General features: G+C 48.2%; 1 protein-coding gene across 5 annotated transcripts in view; it reads right to left on the bottom strand.

Annotated features, from left to right (window-relative positions):
* LOC311089596 (uncharacterized protein) overlaps window positions 1–14,552 on the bottom strand; it is a 41,373-nt gene that overhangs the window by 24,472 nt on the left and 2,349 nt on the right. The window contains exon 6 of one of the 5 annotated variants that reach the window (XM_084124369.1): window positions 2,134–14,526. The exons of the other annotated variants lie outside the window; for them this stretch is intronic. The gene's annotated coding sequence lies outside the window, so the exon portion shown is untranslated. The remainder of the gene's footprint in view (window positions 1–2,133; window positions 14,527–14,552) is intronic. 5 annotated transcript variants of the gene reach the window in all.

Consider the following 14,552-nt stretch of genomic DNA (forward strand, 5'->3'; position numbering starts at 1 on the left):
CGCCAGTGCTTCAGCTGGGCCTCCTTCGGATGCGCCCACTACAGTTCTGGCTACAAGCGCGTGTGCCGCGCCGAGCGTGGACTCCGGTCGTATTCGCCTCAAGGTCGATCAGAAATGCGCTTCAGCTCTGAAACCTTGGACGGCGACCGACTGGTACCGGTCAGGAGTAAGCCTGGGGACTTCCTCGAGTGTGAAGGTGGTGTCCACGGACGCCTCCACCTCGGGATGGGGAGCACTGCTCGAGGGCAGACCGTTCTTTGGCCTATGGTCAGAACGGGAAAAGCTTCTACACATAAACTGCCTGGAAATGATGGCAGTCGACAAAGCGCTCAGTCCATCGGGCGGCCGGGGCGGAGACGACAGTCCATCGGGCGGCCGGGGCGGAGACGACAGTCCATCGGGCGGCCGGGGCGGAGACGACAGTCCATCGGGCGTCCGGGGCGGAGACGACAGTCCATCGGGCGGCCGGGGCGGAGACGACCCCTCGGGCGGCCAAAGAACAGGCACCGGCTCAGGAACAGACACCACCGGCTCAAGAACAGACACCACCGGCTCAGGAACAGACACCACCGGTTCAGGAACAGATACCAGCGGCCCCGGAACAGACGCCACCGGCTCAGACACCACCGGCTCAGGAACAGATACCAGCGGCCCAGGAACAGACGCCACCGGCTCAGACACCACCGGCTCAGGAACAGATACCACCGGCTCAGGAACAGACACCACCGGTTCAGGAACAGATACCAGCGGCTCAGACACCACCGGCTCAGACACCACCGGCTCAGGAACAGATACCAGAGGCCCAGGAACAGACGCCACCGGCTCAGACACCACCGGCTCAGGAACAGATACCACCGGCTCAGGAAGAGACACCACCGGCTCAGACACCACTGGTTCAGGAACAGACACCACCGGCTCAGACACCACCGGCTCAGGAACAGATACCACCGGTTCAGGAACAGATATCAGCGGCCCAGGTACAGACGCCACCGGCTCAGACACCACCGGCTCAGGAACAGATACCACCGGCTCAGGAAAAGACACCACCGGCTCAGGAACAGATACCACCGGCTCAGGCTCTGGAACAGGGACCACCGGCTCAGGGTCAGGCACTGGAACAGGGACCACCGGCTCAGGCACTGGAACTGGCACCACCGGCTCAGGCACTGGAACTGACACCACCGGCTCAGGCACTGGAACTGGCACCAACGGCTCAGGCACTGGAACTGGCACCAATGGCTCAGGCACTGGAACTGGCACCACCGGCTCGGCAGACGTGACGTGAACAGGCTCGGCGGCAACCATCTTGTCCGCAGACACTGGATCCGGCTCGGAAGCGGCCATCTTGTCCGAAGACACAGGCTCGACGGCGGCCATCCTGTCCGAAGACTCAGCTGCTCTGTCTACCTCAGACTGCACGGGGACCTCCAAGACTGGGACCACCGGACTCGGGACCACCGGACTCGGGACCACCGGAACAGGAACCACCGGAACAGGCATGGAGGAAGTCTTCCTTCTCCTCCTCCGTTTCGGGGTCACCAGAACTGGGACCACCGGAACTGGGACCACCAAACCCGGGTCCACCGGAACTGGGTCCACCGGAGCTGTCACGGAGGGGTTCTTCCCTCTCTTCCGTTTCGGAACCAGCGGTGAAGGCTTTCCTCTCCGCTGACTGCCATCTGCCTTGGTCCTCTCCTCCTCCATAGTCCTTTGAGCGCACCTAGCGAAATACTCCAGCAAAGAAATAGAGGATCCTTTCTCCTCTCCTTGAGGAAAAATCTCACTCCGCTGTATCCACATTTTGGCTGGTTCGTTCTGTCATGTGATGGATGATCATGAGACGAGGATACAGATGCAGAGGAAATTTATTAGTGACATTCAGACAAGGTACAAAAACTCAAAACACAGAGACTCCAGGAACAAGCAACTCGGACAACGAACCAGCACCAGACTACAAACACAAGGAGGCTAAATAGGGGAACAAACAAAGGAGGGTAATGAGACAGACAGGTGGGACAAATTAACCAATAATCAGATAACAAGATGGGAGGGGCTAGACAGTAGACAAGAGCACATGGCCCAAAATAACAAAACACCCATGTGCAGCACAAGACAGGACAGGCATGTGACAGCCTGTTGGTGCTGCTTTGGCTAGTTTGTCAAGCGACATCATGCCACTTTCAAGTGCTGATTTTGACATAATTTCTGAAAGCCTTGAAGTACTGGCACCCTTCAAGCATAACACTAAAGAGCTCTCTGGGGAGAAGAGAGCGTCAGCTTCAAAGATCATCCCAATCATTAGGATGATTCAGCACAAGGTGGCAGAAAAAACAGCCCTGGCAAGAAATACATCTACTTCATTCTTAGGGATGGCTCTTCAGCAGTACATGTAATGTTCATTCCATCCGTGTGCTTGCACTGGCCACATTGCTGGAGCCTAGATTTAAGACACTTGGGTTTGGCAACCAGGATAATGCCCGTGAAGCTGCTGACGGGTGAATGTGCTTCAGTGATCTGGCTAACCAGTGAGCAAGCAGAGGCATCATCATCTCAGGCAGCTCGAATCCACCATCCTCAGATGACCTGTGGGAGCTCCTGGATAGCTGGGTCAGCGAGACACAACGGCATCAAAGCTATAATGCTGATGCCACCATAGAGGTCAAGAGATACATCAATGATACACACCTCCCTCGAAGTGAGGACCCTCTCAAATACTGGCAGGCCCAAAAATGGTGCAATGAAAAATCACATAGGCCCAATTTATTGGCGTATTAAACATTGTATTTAGAAGGTGAGTAACAATGATGAACAGAAAGTCTTTATTGTCCTTGTATTGTGCAATACACTGAAATGTGGCCTGCCTTCTTGCTAATGACAAATATGCTTATTTACATATACAAATAAACCTTACAACGACATCCCATTGAACAAAACATTTGAATGACACAGTTAGTGTAGGAATTATTACTGACCACCAAATGGTGAAGTTGAGCACTGTGTCAAAAGCTTCGAAGCACCAACACAGTTTGTTGTATCTAGTTAGAGATTTCATCAGCTCCTCCTGTGGTTGTGTAACTTCCTCTCATCTGAACAACTGAGTGTTGAAACCCTGCTAGAGTTACTGTTTAGTTACACAATCCCACAGTGAAGGGTTGTGTAACGTGTGTGTGAAACATTTCTGAGAAGACACACCTGCTCTGAACGATGGATATTAGCTCTGAAGGATATATTTTGCACATGAGAGTATTTCTGCTGTTAGTCTCCCTTCTTTATTTTAGCAGTTTCCTGGACTATTGTAATGCTCTCAATGACTTGACTACAGAACAACCACTGGCTCTGCTCCTCTACACCTAAACTCACTACTCCAGACCGATGTGTCTCCAGAAGCTTGTGTTCTGCAGGTGAACGGTGTCTTGTGGTGCATCATCTCAAAGAGACACAGAATCACTTTCACAGACCTTCACCTGGACTGTTCCTGCTGGAGGAACGACCTGCCGAACTCAACCTGAGCTGATGAGGCTTTAGCCATCTTCAAGAAACGGCTGAAAACACATATATTTCATCAACACTCGACCCATTAATACTCACACTTACTATTCTATATTACGATACATGACGAGCTCATGAAGGGGAACAAACATCTCAGGAAAGAGACTTATTAAACACAAATGCAGAGATTTTATTAAGAAAATTATAGCAATCATTCAAAATGAAAAAAGATGCTAAAAACAGGAATGAACAGACAAGATCCAAGAATCCTCAAATCAGCTCCATCACACAGAACAGAGAGAGATTATACAGTCTGAGTCTGTCCATTACTGTATTAATATTATATTTAAAGCAGTTTACATATGAAGCGCAAGAGAATGACTTTCAACACTGTAGGCAAATATATCCATAAAATCCATATAAATGAAAATAAATCTGGCTTTTTATATGTAAAAAAACACATTTTAATCTAAACATGATTATGTCACTATAAGTGCTCAGAGTTTTCTCTCTATTTTCTGAGAAGAAGAAAATAAAACAATGAACAATCCTCTGTAAGTTTTTGCTATTGTAAATATTGCTGCAGATTGGCTCTAAACTCATCAGTATTTTATTCTAATATTGTCGGCATCTCTATTTCCTCTGGGTGCTTCGAGTCCTTCCTCCCTGCAAAATAAAAGCATTGACTGACCTCTCGTATGTGTTTTTATCATGATTGCAGATTGTTCCAGATCAGATGAGTGTGAATCATCAGATTGTGTGCGGCTCAAAACTCACCAGCTCTTCTTGCACAGATGATCTGAAGAAGAATCACAGTAGGAGCAGCAAACACTGCAATCCCAACAATACTCACAATCACTGCAGGAAACATGAGAGGAAGAAGAGAAACTGTACATGACTGAAGTCAAGGGTATTCAACTATCAACAGTTATTGATGAAGCATTTACAGACTGACTGATAGTTTAATGTTATAAAGCTGTCAGTATAAATGAACGTGTCGTACCTCTGTATAATGATCCAGCATAATGCCACATATACACAACATCATCATCACATAATACTGGAGCTTCACATCACAGAAATGATGAATATGTGCACGAGTCTGTCATCTATTATCTTCTTACTTCACTCTCAAGCTGTCAGGAGGAGAATGACTATCGCCATTCACCAAAAATAAATCTATTTATTATTTATTAAACATCATATGTTCATATCGATCATGACATGCAGTTTGTGTTCATCATCACAGTTTACAGTGGCAGTAGTTGAGAAGAGACTGTACTGTATTACTGTATTACTGTGCTACTGTATAATTTATTCCTGGTTTATATGAGAGTGAAACACAGTTGAGCTTCTGCAAATAAACCTTCAGCTTGAATGAAGGACATAAGCCTTATAATTCCTAAAGCCGACCTCCTACATGGGTCATACTAGGCTTTAATACACTCGTCTGATTTATGCAATATATCATGTATGACCCATTTAGGAGGCCAATATTGGGAATTATAAGGATTAGAGATGCACCGATTGATCGGCTGGTGACCGGAATTGGCCGATTTTCACATGATCGGCCATGACCGGCAACCGGCCGGTCAGTCTGACATATGCCGATTTTATGCCGGTCAAATGCACTCGGGCGCCGCATGATTAACCTTTTGAGCGGTATGGTCTCATATGGGATTGTTATCTCTGTGCCCCTGAGAGTAACGTTACGGTGCCACATTTAGAATGTTCAGTGACGTTGCATAACTGCCAGATTCAAACTGTGCTTTCGCGCGTTGGCTGGCGCTGAGCCAGACGCGTTCAGTGCTGTCATATATCACAACTAAGCAGTGTTTTCAACCTCATAATGTTTATTTTAGGTTTCAGATATTTAAATACACACAAGCACGAGTAAGACAATACATCTGGAGTTTGTAAAATACACACTGATGTCTGTGGAAGCAGCAATAACAATCTATTCAAATATAATTTGCCGACGTGTTATTCATATCAGACAAACATAGTGGAAGTAACGTTCTCTTACGAGAGGTTCTCTCGTACTGCGTAAGAACTTACGCTCGGGGGAAAGTCTCTTTCCGTGAGATACTGAAGCCAAAAATTATCCTTAATTTTTTATATCATGCAAAACGCGTTGCAGCAGCATACAGACATAGGCGAGGCAGCTTATTTTTTATATAATGCAAAACGCGTTGCAGCAGCATACAGACATAGGCGAGGCAGCTTGCGCGCCTATTGGCTGCCCTGCGCCAACTGCAGCAGCCTATCGAGAAGGCCCTCTTGACGCCTTGACCAATGGGGGTGCTTCGCGCCCATTTGCATAGCGTCCCGCCGAAATAGGCGTGGCCTAGGGCTATAAATATAGCGTCGAGAGGCTGGTTCACTGATTTTCATCTCTTCAGCGGAGCTCACGCATCGCTGGACCCTGAGAGAAGCCGCGCCGTCTGAAGAAGCCTTTCAGCGGGACAAGTCTGCATCGAAGCCGCTGGCCGCGCCGCCTTCTGCTGACATTCCTGCTGCACTATCCGGTGCACTATATCCTTTCATTGCTAGTGTGTGTTCGCCCCGCGACTCACACTTTTTCTCTCTAAAAGAGCCGAGCGTCTTTTTTAAGATGCCTCGTACTTCTGTGGCTCGTGCAGAGCCCCTCTCAGCGACGGGGACCGCCATGCGTTATTGCGTTTCCTGCCTGGGAGAAGATCACGCAGCTCTCGCGCTCGCTGACGGCGGATGCCCTCATTGCGAGCTGATGCCTATGGCGACTCTGAGGATATTTTCACGAGTCTGCACCCCAGCCCGCTGCGCTGCCGCGCCGTAAAAAGCGCCGCGCTCAGCGAGGCTCTGAACCTCCTCCTACTGAGACGAGCTCGCCGGGTCGCCCGCCAGCTTCGCCGCCTGCTTCACTCGAGTCTATCACCCCCGGACAACGGCCGCTGTCTGCCGCCGTTTCCGTCGCGGATGAGTCTGATTATGTGGCATTTGCAGAGGAGGACAGCTGCTCTATCCTAGCGTCAGGCAGTGAGGATTGGTCGAGCTCTGTGGATCTCGCACCCCCTGCTCGTGAGTCGTCTGGGAAACGGGCTAATATTGAGTCAGAGCTGACGCGTCTGCTCTCTCAGGCCGTTGAGAGCCTCGGCCTCGAGTGGTCGGCGCCCGTAGAGCCAGCACACTGGATGGCTGTTTCCTTAAAGGGGACCGTGTTGCAACACCGTCTAGACCCGCGCTGTTTCTTCCTGAAGCTTCACGAAGAACTCGCAAAATCCTGGTCTGCACCCTTTTCAGCCAGAGTGAAAACTTCTGTTTCTGCAGCATTCTCCATTGTCGATGATGCTAAAAACAGAGGATACCACTCTCTTCCTGCAGTAGAGGAAGCTGTAGCTGCTCATCTTTGCCCGCCCTCCACTGGACGGCGCGCTAAGACTGCGCTCCCCTCTAAAGCCTGCCGCACCACTTCAGTTCTGCACGGCCGCGCTTACACCGCCGCTGGACAGGCTGCAGCTGCGTTGCACACAATGGCCACGCTACAAGTTTTCCAAGCCAACCTTCTCTGCAAACTCGATGAGGAAGGACTGGAAGCTGTAAGCATTTCAGATTTGAGAAGCGCTACAGACCTCGCTCTTCGCGCTACTAAATCTGCTGCACAGGCCATAGGGCGGATTATGGCCTCTCTCACCGTTGCTGAGAGACACCTGTGGTTAACTTTTCCTGCCTAAGCGCTCTAGCTCCGCAACAGGCCGCTCTAAACAGCCGTCTGCTCGAAGCTCACAGCCGCAGCCACCGCCCGCCGCCGTCTCACAGCGGAAACAGGCCCGAAGCTCGAGACCGCTCTCTCGGTCTGCTGGCCGCCGTCCTCAGCGGGACCCCGGCCAAAAATCGAAATCAAGCCCAAGGCCTCAAAGTCGTCCTAGCCCTTCTAGGAAAACGACGGTGTTCAAGTCTCGCTACGGCCAGACTTCCACCAAAACTACCAGCTCGCTCAGTTCCAGAAAATGTCACTGTTCCAGCTTATTTAGCAGTAAACAAGTCGGTAACACAGCCCGCTTGCCTGCTTACAAACGCCATTTCCACGGCAACCCAGATGTATCCCTCAAAGAGTGTATTTCCTGGCATTCCGGCCACGGCCGATGGTGTTATGAGTGTAGAAAAAAATGCCCACTATCACGTGCTCATTCCTACACACAAACACAGCTCATCACACAGAGCTTGCGCTCATAAAATCGACTCAGGTCGATTGCGCATTAAAAGTAGTGAATGTGCCCACAACTCAGTGCTCACATACACTGCACACTGCATGTCTTCTGGTTTCTGTAAAAAACGAAACCAAAACACATACGGTCACAGGCCAAAGGTGTATTCTGTGCTTCTCATGTGCCCGCTGTGTCGCGCCCACATGTACTCACAGACATGTCGAACCCCGAAGGGTTTCGCCCGCCCGCCTTCTCTCAGCTACTCGCTATAACAGAGTTAAGCGCGGGCAGGCTGCCTGCTGTCATCAGCGCGCCCCCCGCCTCGACTGCCGCAAGCACGGCACCTATGTCTCAGCAGATAAGAGCTCTTCAGCCGCCACAATGTCACGGCCAGAGCGCAGATTTCATTCAACCCCTAGCTATTCATGCGAACGCATGGGCACAGCTTCCCGGGGTATCAGAATGGGTGCTGAACATTATAAAAGAGAGGCTATTCGCTACAGTTCACTCGACGCCCTCGCCGTTGCGAGGCGTGAGTCGAAACTACGGTAAAGAAGGAAGTAGCTCATCTACTTCGAGCCGAAATAGCGAAACTATTGAGCAAAGGGGCCATAGAACCCTTATCTCAAGCTCAGAGCGAAGGGGGCTTGTACAGCAGATATTTCCTGGTACCGAAAAAAGACGGGACATTCTAGATCTAAGACGCCTGAACAGAGCGCTTTCAAAGCGCCCTTTCAGAATGATCACGACCAGACAAATCCTCTCGCAAATTCGCCAGGGGGACTGGTTTGTGTCGATAGATCTGAAAGACGCGTATTTCCAAATACAAATAGCGTCACGTCACAGGCGATTTTTGAGATTCGCCTTCGGGGGCCAGGCATATCAGTACACAGTCCTACCGTTCGGCCTGTCTTTAGCACCCCGTACGTTCACAAAGTGCTTGGACGCGGCCCTCGCTCCCCTGAAAATTCGAGGATGCGAGTTTTGAACTACTTGGATGATTGGCTAGTTCTGGCTCAGTCTCGTACAGAGCTCATAGAACACACGACCGTTTACTCGAGCACCTCGAGAAATTAGGTCTCAAAGTCAATTGGGCGAAGAGCTCGCTGTCTCCCAGTCAGAAAATATCCTTTCTGGGCACAGACCTGAACTCGCTGTCTATGACAGCTCAGTTATCGCCACAACGCAGACTGACCGTTCAGCGCATGACGGAAAGCTTCCGCTGCGGCGCTGTGGTCCCGCTCAAACTGTTTCAAAGGATGCTAGGCCTTATGGCCGCAGCATCGCCAGTGCTTCAGCTGGGCCTCCTTCGGATGCGCCCACTACAGTTCTGGCTACAAGCGCGTGTGCCGCGCCGAGCGTGGACTCCGGTCGTATTCGCCTCAAGGTCGATCAGAAATGCGCTTCAGCTCTGAAACCTTGGACGGCGACCGACTGGTACCGGTCAGGAGTAAGCCTGGGGACTTCCTCGAGTGTGAAGGTGGTGTCCACGGACGCCTCCACCTCGGGATGGGGAGCGCTGCTCGAGGGCAGACCGTTCTTTGGCCTATGGTCAGAACGAGAAAAGCTTCTACACATAAACTGCCTGGAAATGATGGCAGTCGACAAAGCGCTCAGGCGCTTCTATCCCCAGATAGCAAGACACCATGTTTTAGTCCGTTCGGACAACATGGCGGTGGTGGCCTTTATAAATCACCAGGGAGGTGTCAGATCCCGAACCCTTCACAGGCTGATGGAACACCTCCTGGTCTGGGCCCAGCACAATTTGCTCTCGCTGAAAGCAGCCCATGTGCCCGGCCACTTGAATTTGGGACCAGACAGACTGTCCAGGAACAATGTTCCAGCAGGAGAATGGTCCCTACATCCACAGACAGTCCAATTGCTGTGGAAGAAGTTCGGCAAAGCGGAAGTAGACCTGTTTGCGTCTCAAGAAAACGCTCACTGCCCGATATACTTCTCCAAGAGCAGGGATGCGCTGGCTCACGTATGGCCCCGCTGCCCGCTCTATACTTTTCCCCCCATTGCGCTCATACCTCAGGTAATAGAGCGGATCAGGGAAAGTGGATGCTCGGTGCTACTAGTAGCTCCGTTCTGGAAAAACCAGGTTTGGTTCCCAGTTCTGATGCAGCTAGCGAGCTCTGCCCCATGGCCGATACCTCTGAGGAGAGACCTCCTCACCCAAGCCAAGGGCTCGATTTGGCATCCTCGCCCGGAGCTTTGGGCCCTACACGTGTGGGCCATCAATGGGTACCCGCTCACCTCCCCTCGGGAGTGCTAAACACGATCACGCAGGCTAGAGCTCCCTCTATGAGACGGCTCTATTCCTCAAAATGGTCTGTGTTTTCTAGCTGGTGCACAGCCCGTGGCGCGTCGCCCCAGGACTGTGGGGTGACGGACGTTCTTTCCTTCCTACAAGAGCTTCTGGAAAAGGGCAGAACCCCTTCCACGCTCAAGGTTTATGTGGCAGCTATAGCGGCGTTTGTTAAACTAACGCTAGGCCAGTCACTTGGGAAGAACGATCTGGTCGTTCGCTTCCTAAGAGGAGCGAAGAGGTTAAACCCTCCCAGACCTTCTTCAGTTCCCATATGGGACCTTTCCACGGTCTTGGAGGCCATGAAAGGTGCCCCATTTGAGCCAATCCAATCTGTGCATATCACACAGTAAGACAGTCCCACTGTAAGACAGCAAAAAGTGTTAGTCACATTGTTCATTACTGGAATATAAATACTATCTTGGCACTGTACAATAAGACATGTAGTTTTCAGATATGAATGCATTATTTTTTATTATACCATGGAATAATGATGGTATTGGTTTTAGAACATAATCCATATAATGTATTTTGTACATTATATAATGTAATTGTTTGGAAATATGCATTCAGCAGAGGATTTAGTTGTTCACACTGCACTCAGAATGTGTCAGACAGTAACACATTTTTCACTCATTTGGTTTTGTATTCACAATCAATTTTAATTGAATCATTGTTCAAGACAAAATAATAATAATGCAGTTCTCAACAAAGGCTAGATAAAAAAGTAAATACTTGAAACTAAGAGTGGTTGAAAATAAGAATAGATCAAAATAAAAAGCACACCACATTTCAAATGAAATTCCAGATTTTCGTATATAGATAGTTTCCAGATAGATTTTCTGGGTATGATTTTGGACTCTCGAGCTCATCAGAACAGAGTATCCAGTCCATTAACGATACACTGGCCTCTTTTGTGAAGGGCAGAGCGGTCGCCCTGAAAACGCTTCAGAGACTCTTGGGTCTGATGGCAGCTGCTGACTGGGTTTGCTGCATATGAGACCATTGCACCGACAGTTAGAGAGTCGTGTAATGGTTACTGACATGGTGTCAGGAATTCAGAAGCTGGGACTACGCCATCTTCCTTGCTTTTGTGACCGGATGCTCTCCTTTCCATGTTGCCCACTTATACAAATTAAGTTAGATTTTCCCGGCGTAAATTTCCCTTTAAGTGTTGGGACACGTCACTTCCGATTGGCCATAAATGGCCTCTTTTAGCCTGTTAGGATACGCTGCTTCCTGTTGACTCGGGGGTTCCCTTTCGCTTCCCACGTGCGGGCGTTCCGAGTGTGGCGTTACGCCAGCGGTTGCGTGTTTCTACAATGGCGATTGCCTACGCTTGTTGCAGGCATGTGTGAACTCATTTATGCGACGCTGCGGGATCAAAGTGAGGTCAAATAATCTAGAGGTGGGCGGTTCGGTGCTTGACTGATTTCATCGTCGGAGATATACAGACCAGTTCGTGCGATGGGATCAAAGCGAAACCAAACCATCTAAAAGTGGTTCGTTCCGAGCGAGTGACTGACTTCATTGTCGGAAGGCCTATCTAATGCGAGGAATCGCCGTTGTCCTACAGTCTATTTCTCCCTTGCCTGTTCATTTTGATTAATAGTTATGGTTTGTGTCTTACGAGTGGAATGACGATGTTATAATTTGTTGTGTTTTTTGTTAGCTATTGTTCCCAGGCGAGTGTTTGGGTTTATTAGTAATTTATTGTGTTTATATTAATTTGATTTATTCTGAAATTATTTCTTTATTGTGGAAGTGTGTGTTTGAGTGTGGGTGTGGGTGTGTTTGAGTGAGTGTTTCTTTTGCTAGACGCTGGGGGCTCCAGCCAGGAATCCTCCTTTTTCTTTTCTGTGGATTGGTGATGGTTTGAAAACAGGGTGTGGTGTGCAGTGAGACGCACGGATTTTGTGTGCAGTGGTGCGAGTTACCCCAGAGTGTGTGTGTGAAGGTATTACCTGCTCTTGAGTCCTCAGCCAAAGCTCTTGAATGTAGTGTTATTGTATGTCATTGTGAGTGTTTGTTAAAACGACCATGTTCTCTTCCCTGATCACATAAATGATGAGTTGGGGTGGCATGTCCTGCCTGGCACACCCAGTTCATTTTAAATGAGATTTTATTGTTAATAAAGAATGATTGTGCATGATATTCACGTCTCTGTTCCTTCCTAATGCAACCAACTTGCGTGCCTTAAGATAAAGTGTATCAATCATTCTCTGAGTGATGTCAGAGTGGCGTAGTCGGTTTTCTTAAAGCTGCAGTTATTATATTCTATAAAGTTGCAGTGTAACTCATGCCACACTTTGCTTATACCTTCAACCTCATTGTTCAGAGGGCAGTTGAAGAACATGACGTGCTGGAGCAGAGCCAGGAGACTGGTGACTCTTTTCAGGAGCAGCACTAAGGCCACTGAAAAGCTAATCCTTGCCCAGGAAAGGATGGGCAGCCAGCCCCTGAAGCTTCTCCATGAAGTGGACACCAGGTGGAACAGCACGCATGATCTGCTGCAAACACTCATTGACCTCAGAGAGCCTGTTGGTGCTGCTTTGGCTAGTTTGTCAAGCGACATCATGCCACTTTCAAGTGCTGATTTTGACATAATTTCAGAAAGCCTTGAAGTACTGGCACCCTTCAAGCATAACACTAAAGAGCTCTCTGGGGAGAAGAGAGTGTCAGCTTCAAAGATCATCCCAATCATTAGGATGATTCAGCACAAGGTGGCAGAAAAACAGCCCTGGCAAGAAATGCATCTGCTTCATTCTTAAGGATGGCTCTTCAGCAGTAATGTTCAATCCATCCGTGTGCTTGCACTGGCCACATTGCTGGAGCCTAGATTTAAGACACTTGGGTTTGGCAGCCAGGATAATGCCCGTGAAGCTGCTGACGGGTGAATGTGCTTCAGTGATCTGGCTAACCAGTGAGCAAGCAGAGGCATCATCATCTCAAGCAGCTCGAATCCACCATCCTCAGATGACCTGTGGGAGCTCCTGGATAGCTGGGTCAGCGAGACACAACGGCAAAGCTATAATGCTGATGCCACCATAGAGGTCTAGAGATACATCAATGATACATACCTCCCTCGAAGTGAGGACCCTCTCAAATACTGGCAGGCCCAAAAATGGTGCAATGAAAAATCACATAGGCCCAATTTACTGGCGTATTAAACATTGTATTTAGAAGGTGAGTAACAATGATGAACAGAAAGTCTTTATTGTCCTTGTATTGTGCAATACACTGAAATGTGGCCTGCCTTCTTGCTAATGACAAATATGCTTATTTACATATACAAATAAACCTTACAACGACATCCCATTGAACAAAACATTTGAATGACACAGTTGGTGTAGGAATTATTACTGACCACCAAATGGTGAAGTTGAGCACTGTGTCAAAAGCTTTGAAGCACCAACACAGTTTGTTGTATCTAGTTAGGGATTTCATCAGCTCCTCCTGTGGTTGTGTAACTTCCTCTCATCTGAACAACTGAGTGTTGAAACCCTGCTAGAGTTACTGTTTAGTTACACAATCCCACAGTGAAGTTTTGTGTAACGTGTGTGTGAAACATGTCTGAGAAGACACACCTGCTCTGAACGATGGATATTAGCTCTGAAGGATATATTTTGCACATGACAGTATTTCTGCTGTTAGTCTCCCTTCTTTATTTTAGCAGTTTCCTGGACTATTGTAATGCTCTCAATGACTTGACTACAGAACAACCACTGGCTCTGCTCCTCTACACCTAAACTCACTACTCCAGACCGATGTGTCTCCAGAAGCTTGTGTTCTGCAGGTGAACGGTGTCTTGTGGTGCATCATCTCAAAGAGACACAGAATCACTTTCACAGACCTTCACCTGGACTGTTCCTGCTGGAGGAACGACCTGCCGAACTCAACCTGAGCTGATGAGGCTTTAGCCATCTTCAAGAAACGGCTGAAAACACATATATTTCATCAACACTCGACCCATTAATACTCACACTTACTATTCTATATTACGATACATTACGAGCTCATGAAGGGGAACAAACATCTCAGGAAAGGAGACTTATTAAACACAACTGCAGAGGTTTATTAAGAAAATTATAGCAATCATTCAAAATGAAAAAAGATGCTAAAAACAGGAATGAACAGACAAGATCCAAGAATCCTCAAATCAGCTCCATCACACAGAACAGAGAGAGATTATACAGTCTGAGTCTGTCCATTACTGTATTAATATTATATTTAAAGCAGTTTACATATGAAGCGCAAGAGAATGACTTTCAACACTGTAGGCAAATATATCCATAAAATCCATATAAATGAAAATAAATCTGTAAAAAACACACATTTTAATCTAAACTTGATTATGTCACTATAAGTGCTCAGAGTTTTTTCTCTGTTTTCTGAGAAGAAGAAAATAAAACAATGAACAATCCTCTGTAAGTTTTTGCTATTGTAAATATTGCTGCAGATTGGCTCTAAACTCATCAGTATTTTATTCTAATATTGTCGGCATCTCTATTTCCTCTGGGTGCTTCGAGTCCTTCCTCCCTGCAAAATAAAAGCATTGACTGACC

This window comes from Abramis brama (assembly GCF_963993115.1).
Source record: "Abramis brama genome assembly, chromosome: 1".
NCBI lineage: Eukaryota > Metazoa > Chordata > Actinopteri > Cypriniformes > Leuciscidae > Abramis > Abramis brama.